Raw genomic sequence first — 9,495 nt, 5'->3', positions numbered from 1 at the left:
GGCGGAGGTGTAGATATGAATGCACTGTTGGTTTGTACTTGTTTATTCAATAACCAGACACAAGAATTACATGCTTGTTACCTGCCGCCATTTAAAGGAAACTACATAGAGTAACTATGTGTACGAATTGCTATTTGGGGTTTCTTGGGGTAACTACCAGCAGTATAATAAGTTAAAAGTAATTGTACATATTTCTGTGGTTGACAAGTACGACAAGCTAAGCCAAGTGTGTTGTTGGTCGACGGAGATTGATTACCATGTAGATCCAAAACCTGCATTTTCAAATGCATCATCTGTGACGGCTTTTGTTCTCCTTTAGTTCATCACACTCTATAGCTTTTGTGAGAGCGCAGTGTGCGGCATGCAAATATGATTGAATGAATGATGTCATCGCGCTGCTTACGAGTGAGCGGGAAATCAACCAAAAGTAAAGGATACAAATGAGAACGTTGATTTCCCAACAACCTAATGAGGTTTGAATCTAATGTTTTGGTGCACTTTCTCAAAGCACTCACATGTTTGGTTGTGGCAGTTTGAGTACATTTGACCACATAAACATCTACACTATGAAGGTCTTCCGTTTAAATGTATTTTCTACCTCTGGAGGAGGTTAAAAGTAGACAAGCTGGCCACTCCATTTACACCTGTATTTAGCATTGTCTACTTGTGATCGGATTGATGAAAACACATCTAAATACCTGTGAAAACAGAGCCCAAGTGATGGCAATGAAATGTCTGAACACTAGTCAAAAATCACTTGTAAATAATTTTTTCGACAATAACAGTATAGCTATTGGTTAACATTATTTTCCCTGCCCACACAGCCTTGATGACATCAGCTATAAATGAAAGTTGTTTGAGATGCGGAGCCTTCATTTTGATGAAAGAATACAAAGACAAAACACATTTTTTTAGAACCAAAGAATCATAACAGTAAGTCCAGTGTGTGAAGAAGATAAATAGCATACATTTTGATTCCATGTGACTTGAGGCATTCCATAAGATTTCAAAAAACACCGATAGCGCTCTTTTATGAAGCTCAGCCTGTGCATTCCCCACGTGAGGTCTCAACCTTTCGTCAAACACTCCTTGGATTATTAGTGTGGACGTCAAGCTCACCTAAACCTGCAATGTTTGAGTCTTCGGGGCACAGGGGGAGCTGACCTGAGACCAGCCTTTAAAGGCACATTTAATGCCTGTCATTTATATTTATAGGGCACTTTGACTTAAACACCTAGTGAAGCGCTGCAGTCTTTCACTGCCCGCCTGAATGACTGAGTGACTTTCACCTTAGAAGGGCGACATCCCTCAGAATGGACTTTTAAGTGCTAGCACAGGGGCTTCCAGGGGCCAGATAAAGACTTTCTTACACTAGAGCTCAGTCGCATTTTGGAAAGCACAGATTAGAGTCCCTCTGTTTGCCGATGGGATTTCAGAGGTTTGAGACCCCCCCCAGTGGTGTTCCTGCCAGCAAAGCCAGATTGTAAATCAGAGGAGAGAGGCAAAGAGAAGCAGGAATAAAGAACCAGCTGGAAGCTCATACATTATCCTTGACGTCAACATACAGTAGGGATATAGGCCTGTGGAAAGCACAGAGGGTTTCTTTTCAGAGGCCTAATAGGCACACCAGGTCTCAGGGACCTGCTGAGGAGACCACCCTGCTCAATTCCTATCGACTTTGACAAAGTGAAGTGGCCCTCGGGACATTGGTGGGAAACCCTGAGAAAATCTGCACCGCATCCCTCCGAGTTTCCCTTCTCCGCCCGCTGCATTTTTTTCCTCCTTATTTCTCTTGTTCCTTATTCTTTCCATCCGAGCTGCGACTGACATTTGCCACCTGAGTCATCCAGACAGAGATGGACCAGATACTCCCTTTCGATGAAGTCATGCCAATGACCCTTGTCCCTCCCCCACCTTCCATTTGCGCTCCTATCCTCGCCTTCAGCAGAGATATTAATAGCATCCGCTCCTGCCTTCGTTTGTTTACCGGCAGTTGCAAAAAAATGGTCTATAATACAGTACGCTGTGATATATGAATGGTGCATATAGGCTCTGTTCCAAAACCTTTGGGCTGCCCTTAACATCCTAAACGTCTTGGAACCTCATATGTGACTCATTTAGAAATCTCTATATAAACAGCTACACAAATAGCACTCAACATGGGAGATTTGATTAGTGATCTAAACAGAATTTGACATTAGCATGTTGCTAATATTGTGTTTACCTAATAAGTGCAAAAATACATACAAAATGGATTAAAATGAATTGTTACTTTTTAATGATTTACATCTATCTATCTATCTATCTATCTATCTATCTATCTATCTATCTATCTATCTATCTATCTATCTATCTATCTCTTTCCCCTTTTTCATGTGCAGGGCTCCATAGGGGTTAAGAGAGAGTCTTCCTTTCAGGATGTATAGTATACTTAAATTTTTGAACTTCGACAAATGAACTTCACCATGATGTTTTCTAACTTCAGATGAACTGTTGTCCACAGGAACCAGTGTTAATACTGAGTAAAAATAGACACTGAATTAACTAAATACAATTTCTTCGAATAATAACTAAGAATAAAATTCAGCTGAGGGTCAAGCTGTGTTGTTCTTGATGGCTGCCACAACAACATCATGAAACTGAATGAATTCCTGGAAATAACTTGTTTTGGTCACCAGCAATTTAAAAAAGATTGTCCATGTTGTATGCATTCGATTCTATGCCAAAGACTGACGAGAGATAATGATCATTTCTTGCAGTGCTTGTTAAAATAATCCCCAAAGAAGAAATATGAGTGCTCTTATCATTTTGTGGACAAAAAGCACTCCAAACTTCACAGCGATTCAGAGCTATATGTAGGAAATAAACGCCCACCTGTTATCTATGTAGTTAACCTCGGGCCGCTATATGTCATCTACCCACTCAATAAACTTTGACAGGCAAGGCACTGCCAAAAGATGATCATTACGAAAATGTAAAGTCTCAATGCTATGAAAAATAAGTTTTTTTGAGCTGTTTTCATAGGTTTAACGTTACCGGCTAGGGGAATATGCTTTGACTAAACACCAGAAATGTAAAACAGATTCTGGTAGGAATAAGGCGAGACTTCCACGTTCAGGAAAACGTGGATATTTGGGGTTTTAAAATGCTGCCTCCATAGACAGCTCACCGGGTTTTCAAGCACAAAATTCCACATGTCTCTGATGATGAGGCCCACCTTTAAGAGCAGCATTATGCACTTGTCCACTCTAGATGCACTCTAGTCATTATAAAAATGCAGTGAAATTCCACTAAAATATAATCAAGAGCATTGGATATTTTAGAGGGCTCTGGTATACAGCAAAGATGGTGTTAAAACGAATCAGTGGCACAAATTAGTAAAGTCCACCCTAACCCAGGGTCAAATGTTTTTGGGGATGATCCAAAAAGCAATTAAGAAGCATGCGAGAGGAAATGCGATGATTGATTGTTCTCAGAGGGCCGTGTTTTACAATGCCCCTGTCCTTGCCGAATGGTTGCTATGGCAACAGGAAGAAGGAGGTGGACTTCAGGAGCGGGAGAGGATGACAGATCAGTTTTGGAGAGTATTGACCCTCTGTTCTTTTCAACTTGTCTTCCATTCGAGGCTGTAGCGCGGAATACTGCATTTTAATCACCCGATTTAAAATGGGATTCATGGAACGGCCCCAGCAACTGCTGAGTCACAGCTTTCATAAGACAAATGAACTTTCGTATGTGAGTGGTGAATGATATATGCATCGTGCAAGACGTCTGAGCTCTCGGAGATGGATTTACATGCCATTTGCGAGTCCGTTTAATGCCGTTTCACCTCTCAGGGAAGTGACGTGCGTTCATGCGGGCTGAAAATATCAGCGTACCTGAAGTCACGAATTAAACTGTTTGAGTTGATGCAATGATGACGGCCCTGACATGCTTTGAAGTGCATTAAAGTCAATTAACGTGTCTACTGCGCTGACACGGTATGTAGATTTAAAACAATTATAGATGCAGTTAACCTTTAAAAAATGACGAGGAACCAGGGCACTTAAATCTCCAGAGATGGCAGTGTACATATTACCTAATCCTATTCTCGAACGAATCAAAACCACTTATTGGAGTTGTTGTATTTAAAGAACAACGTGGCAATGATCGGTTTAGCATTCGGTCTTATTTGTCTTAATTGGACTAGTCGGTGTACCTGTCTGTTTGTTTGTTTGCTTGCTTGCTTTTAAGGCGTGAGGAGGAAGTCTACTTCAATCCCATCAGGGACGACCACCCAAACAGCAGCTGTGCTTTCTACCACCCTGAAACTGCCAAAGCCGTCTTCAAAGCGGTGGGACAGATGTGCCCCGAGATTAGTTTTTGGCAGACGAAGTGCGTCTGTTCGGGCGGCTGATCACACAAGGTTGAGTACTTGTATTCAGATAGGAACTTGCTTTGGAGGACCAGGTGCGTGATTGCAACAAATAAACTGACTGCAAATGGATTCCCATTGTCCACAAGCTGCGTCTGGCTATAACGCCCAATTACATGAACTGTGTGTGTCGCCGAGAACAAAGGAGGTAGAGCCTAGGAGAGGGAGATATGATCAGAATGGAATATTAGTCTGCCATTTACTACACAGAATATACCCTGTACTACATTATGTATGAATAAATATAGGTTACATTGTTGTCACATGACCTCACAGAGCACAACATTAAAATTCACATTCATTAGAGTTAAGCCCCGTTCACACCAAGAACGATAACTATAAAGATAACTATAAAGATAACTATAAAGATAACGATATTACCGTCCACACCAGCAAACAATATCGTCTGTTTATTCTGAGCGCACGTGCGTCTGCCGCTTTAAATCCTTGAGCTCGTTATAGCAGGATGGATTCTGATTGGATGTGTCAATATTTGTATTGTTCATCAGCTGGAAAAAAAATCATTCTGAAAATGATTCCAACGATACCGTTTGTCTATGCCTTTATCGTTATAGTTGTAGTGTGGACTCTGGTATTTTTTTATATTGAGAACGATTTTTAGAACTATATCTTTATCGTTATCGTTATCTTTATCGTTATCTTTATAGTCATCGTGCTTGGTGTGAACAGGCCTTTACTATTACATGGCCATGAATAAAGAAATAGGATTTTTGCTTGCATAATTGTTTCGTTACATCATCAAATGCATTGCATTGTTGAAGACAGAACCTAGTGCAATGTGCTTTTTGCTAAATGTAATAGGCCACTTGGTTATTCACACCAGAAAATGTGCATACCATGTACTGTACACACTGCATATGTCAGAAATAGAACTATGCTAGGATGCTATTCTGACCACAGTCAAGAGAAATGTCAAAATAGAAAAGTGTGAGGGGGGGAAATCAGTGGGTGTATGAGATGGGGAAGACATGTGATGTTTGAAATTTTGTATTTAGTGGCATCTATTGTGGAAGTGAAACACCACCAGAGTGAAAATCCATGGAGTTATGGCACTGGAAGATATAGATGTTTGTGTCAACCCTATAAACTCACTTTAAGGAATATTTCCAGTTAAGGTTCAATTCTATTGACAAAATGTCAGAGTAATGTTCAAAAATAACAATAATTCATTCCTTTGTTTGAAAACACTTACATCTCAAAATTACAGTATGGATGCACAATAACATATCAGTTATCTTTCTATGCAGCTAGTTTTTTTGTATTATTATTATTAATCGTATCAGACAGCATAATTTATTAAGTTGTACATGCTAATTACCAGATTTTTTTTTCAGAGCACTTACTTTTTTACAAATATTGTTAAATGTTATCTTTAGCCAATCTTAAAATAAATCTGTGGCTCTGTGCATTCTTTGGTAATGCATAACCAGATGTCCATCCACCAAAAAAAGTAATTCCAGCTCGAAAAGAACAATTTAGACGAGTTATAGATCAAATACTAGACAATTTTACTGAATTATTCATATAAGTGCTTTAAATAAAAATACTGGCTTCACATTTCTGCCTTTAATCCCTCTGGCCTTTGTAAGTGCAGTACTTTAAACAAGATTTTCTGTTTGTTTTATAAAGGAACGAGTCAAAGTTGTTTTCAATGGTAATTGACAGCATACCACAGATACTGTTGCTAGAGTTTGAGCTGCATTTAACCCAGAATATTCTTTTAAACAAATCACAGGGGACAGCGTGAAGCCAGTAGGCCCTCGGGGGGGACTTTGACGCCCTTCAAACGTCAGTACTATCGTTTAACAACATTATATTATGAACCATTTAGAGTAACCTACTGTGGACCAACTGTGGAGTTGTAACCCCCTGAATTCATAAAAGCATGTCCTTGAAGAGTTTTTCCCAAGAAAGGAGGCCCTCTTACAGTTAGCAAAAACAGACTGTGAAAGTGACACTGCGGCGGGGCTAAATTGGATTGATTATGTGATTAATGGTGACACGGAGGTTAGCTGGAATATTCCTTTGCTCCTGCAGTGACACTGTCATCAAAGCTCTGGCATGTAGACAAGACTAAGGTCCCTTTAATCAGATTTGCTAAAGTGAAAACTCTCCTGCGCACAAAGGCACCATTGATACGTGGTGGGTGTCAACAAAGGAAGAGCTTCGACAAGGGGAACGGGGGGTAGCTGGAGAAAAGAGTGGACTCGGATGGGGGGAGGGCATGAATGAATGGGTGCATCTCATTGTAAAGTTAACATTTGTATGGGCCAGACGAATCTGCCGGAGGACTGCTGAGGAGCACAACTGTCACTCAAGCACCAACTCAACATGTCAGCAGTATCTAAAACTGCTTAAAAACATAATGCAGAAGATAATAAAGATAAAAAAGATAAAAAAAAATGTGGACTTGTTGGTCACTTATGGTCCTCACATTTTTGGTTTGAGAGGAATTGGATTTTAGAATTTTTCTCATTTATTTTTTTTAAACAAACAATAAGTCATGATGTATAGTTCAGAAGAAATATTTATCATTACTTATTATTTCTACTGAAAATAGTTTTTACTCCACATTCTTTTTAGTCTATTGGCTTAAAGGTGCTGTATGTAGGATTTACACCGAGTGGTTGAACTAGGTATTGCAGTCCAAATATTGGAGATGTTTTTTGTTTTTTTCACCAGGCCCCTCCTCCTCAGACTTGATGCACATATAGGTTGCCAGATTGACAGCACAAACAGGAATAAGTGCACTTGACGATGAATGAAATGAAATAGTGTTTTCCACCAACTGTTAACCCGGGATGCCAAAATACAATTGGTTAAACTGCCAGTGGGCGGGCCCAGAACGTACATTTTCAAAGGAGAATGTAGCATTGTTTTTTTAACTTAGCATGTTTCTTAAATATATGCAAACATATTATAGTATTTTTATGCTTTAGTAGAGTCAAAAACTTACATACAGCACCTTTAATTAAATTATTTATTGCATGCATAATTGCCACTTGGGTTTGGTTAATCAAATTAGCATTAGTCAAATACATTTGTGCTACCCTGAACAGTTTAGAGCTCAATCTGCTGTCATAAAGGGGTTGTTTATTGAAAGACTAATTAACTACAAGTTCACCTACGTGCTCTGGATTCATGTGCAGAAAACATGGCATTTGCCATCGGTTTCCAATGTAAACAGCGTGCCTCACATTATATTCCGGATCAGCTGAGGACTAGTATACAGCACCAGAGGTACTTTAATCCAATTCTGGAAGTCTGAATTCATTGCTTATATTTCGCCCGCTGTCTCTGTCACGGTATTATGGGTGGTGGCAGGGCGCACACAAGCTCCCCTTTCACAGAGAAAAATCACACAAGGCTTTGGAAATGAAGTTACCAATACAGGGACAGCAGATTCAATTAGGGACAAAGCCCTGGACAACAGTGACCTTCCACTGGCCTGCTTCTCCTACACTGTATTCCAGCTGGATTGAATTCCGTGGGAAATATCCTTAATCTACTGTAAGTGATATCAGATGATCTTTAGCCCAGCAAAAGACCATTCTACAGTTCTTGCGCCAAACATACCCTCACTGGATGCATGAGATGTGGATTATTATGAGTTCATTTTGGAATAAGTGGAAAAAAATTTCCAGATATTAATATCAGCGTGTAATATTTCTTTAATGATGAGGTCTGGACGCATCTATCGTACGCAGATTTTCCCAGCTCCGGGGGAATGCGTGCAAAATCCCGGCAAACGCATAAATGAGTTTTCTCAACAATACCTGGAACGTCTACCACCAAAAAATACAGGCCTGCTTTGAACAAAATAAAAGGCTTGCAAAAACGGATATGAAAGATTCTCATCAAATTTGATTTTCAAGGTGTGCAAGAGTCTCCGAGACGCCAACCCTAAAGAAATGTAATTTCCACACTTGCATATTTAAAAGACCCGCTGGAGTGAAGAAAGAAAAGGAAGGAGAAGCTTAAAATCTTTGTGGATACAAAACAAATAGACATCTAAATTGTCAATGCGCAATGTGGCTAGGGCGACAAAGCCGCCTGCACTTCAGGTTCAGTCTTAGTGCCAAGAGGACAGCTGGAGGGCCGCCATGTTTGTGTTAAGGGAGAAATGGTGATACACAATGGCAAATTGGACTGAAGCCCCCCAGCTGAGCCATTGTGTCTCCCACTGAGTGCCGAATGAGAGAGATTCCTGAGAAAATGGCCTGTGCTCCCAAACGCACGCACATCCTCGTGCGGAAAGAGGATCAGCGAGGTGTGTGTATAATAAGTCCAACACAAAACCAGACGTGCAGAGGCTTAGCCATGCAGATCCACCCTGCCTCATCGCAGCGCCATAACCTAAACCTGTTCTCTATCAAAATAAAGCTGCATAACCGCAGTAGAGTTCTCGCCTGAGCAGTTATTCAGCGCCATTTCTGCCGTTCGACTGTTGCACTCAACGGTTAATTGAAGAAACATCAATAAGACCCTAAGATACATTCATTTGATTGTTTCATTCGGGTGCAGCTGTATACTTAACAAGTGGATAAATGGAATCATTGTTTTAAACAGCTTCTGGACAGCTGACAAAAGCAGATTATGTACATTTTTTTAAAGTTTACCCCCTCTAGGCTAAGATGTAGCCAGTCGCTAACTGCTATCTTTGTTATTGCTGAGTAGCACACAGACTGGCTATTGTGTAAGGCAAAAGATAGGATTTGCATGCATGCTAGACAGGATTACACACTCCAGAGTCTGGTTTGGGAGCCCGGGCCTCGTTTCCAATGTCCCATTGTAGACATATACTGAACCAAAGACTAAAACATCCTCAAAATGAAGCAAACATTACAAGTTTACGTCTAAAACAGCACCGAAATTAGCACCAGACTAAATCCCACAACCTTGTTTGGGCAGACTTGTTGATTCGTGTTGTTACGGGCCGGACAGGACTAATCCATTAATCCCTGGTGGCTGATATACATATCAACTGCATTTTAATCCCCCTCCACAGGACCACGGGGCTGAACATTCAACCTCCTGCATAATCCATTTGATTTCACGTC

Source organism: Carassius gibelio, chromosome B2 (assembly GCF_023724105.1).
Source record: "Carassius gibelio isolate Cgi1373 ecotype wild population from Czech Republic chromosome B2, carGib1.2-hapl.c, whole genome shotgun sequence".
In the NCBI taxonomy this organism is placed as follows: Eukaryota; Metazoa; Chordata; class Actinopteri; order Cypriniformes; family Cyprinidae; genus Carassius; species Carassius gibelio.
Note: the sequence above shows the minus strand (reverse complement) of the source record.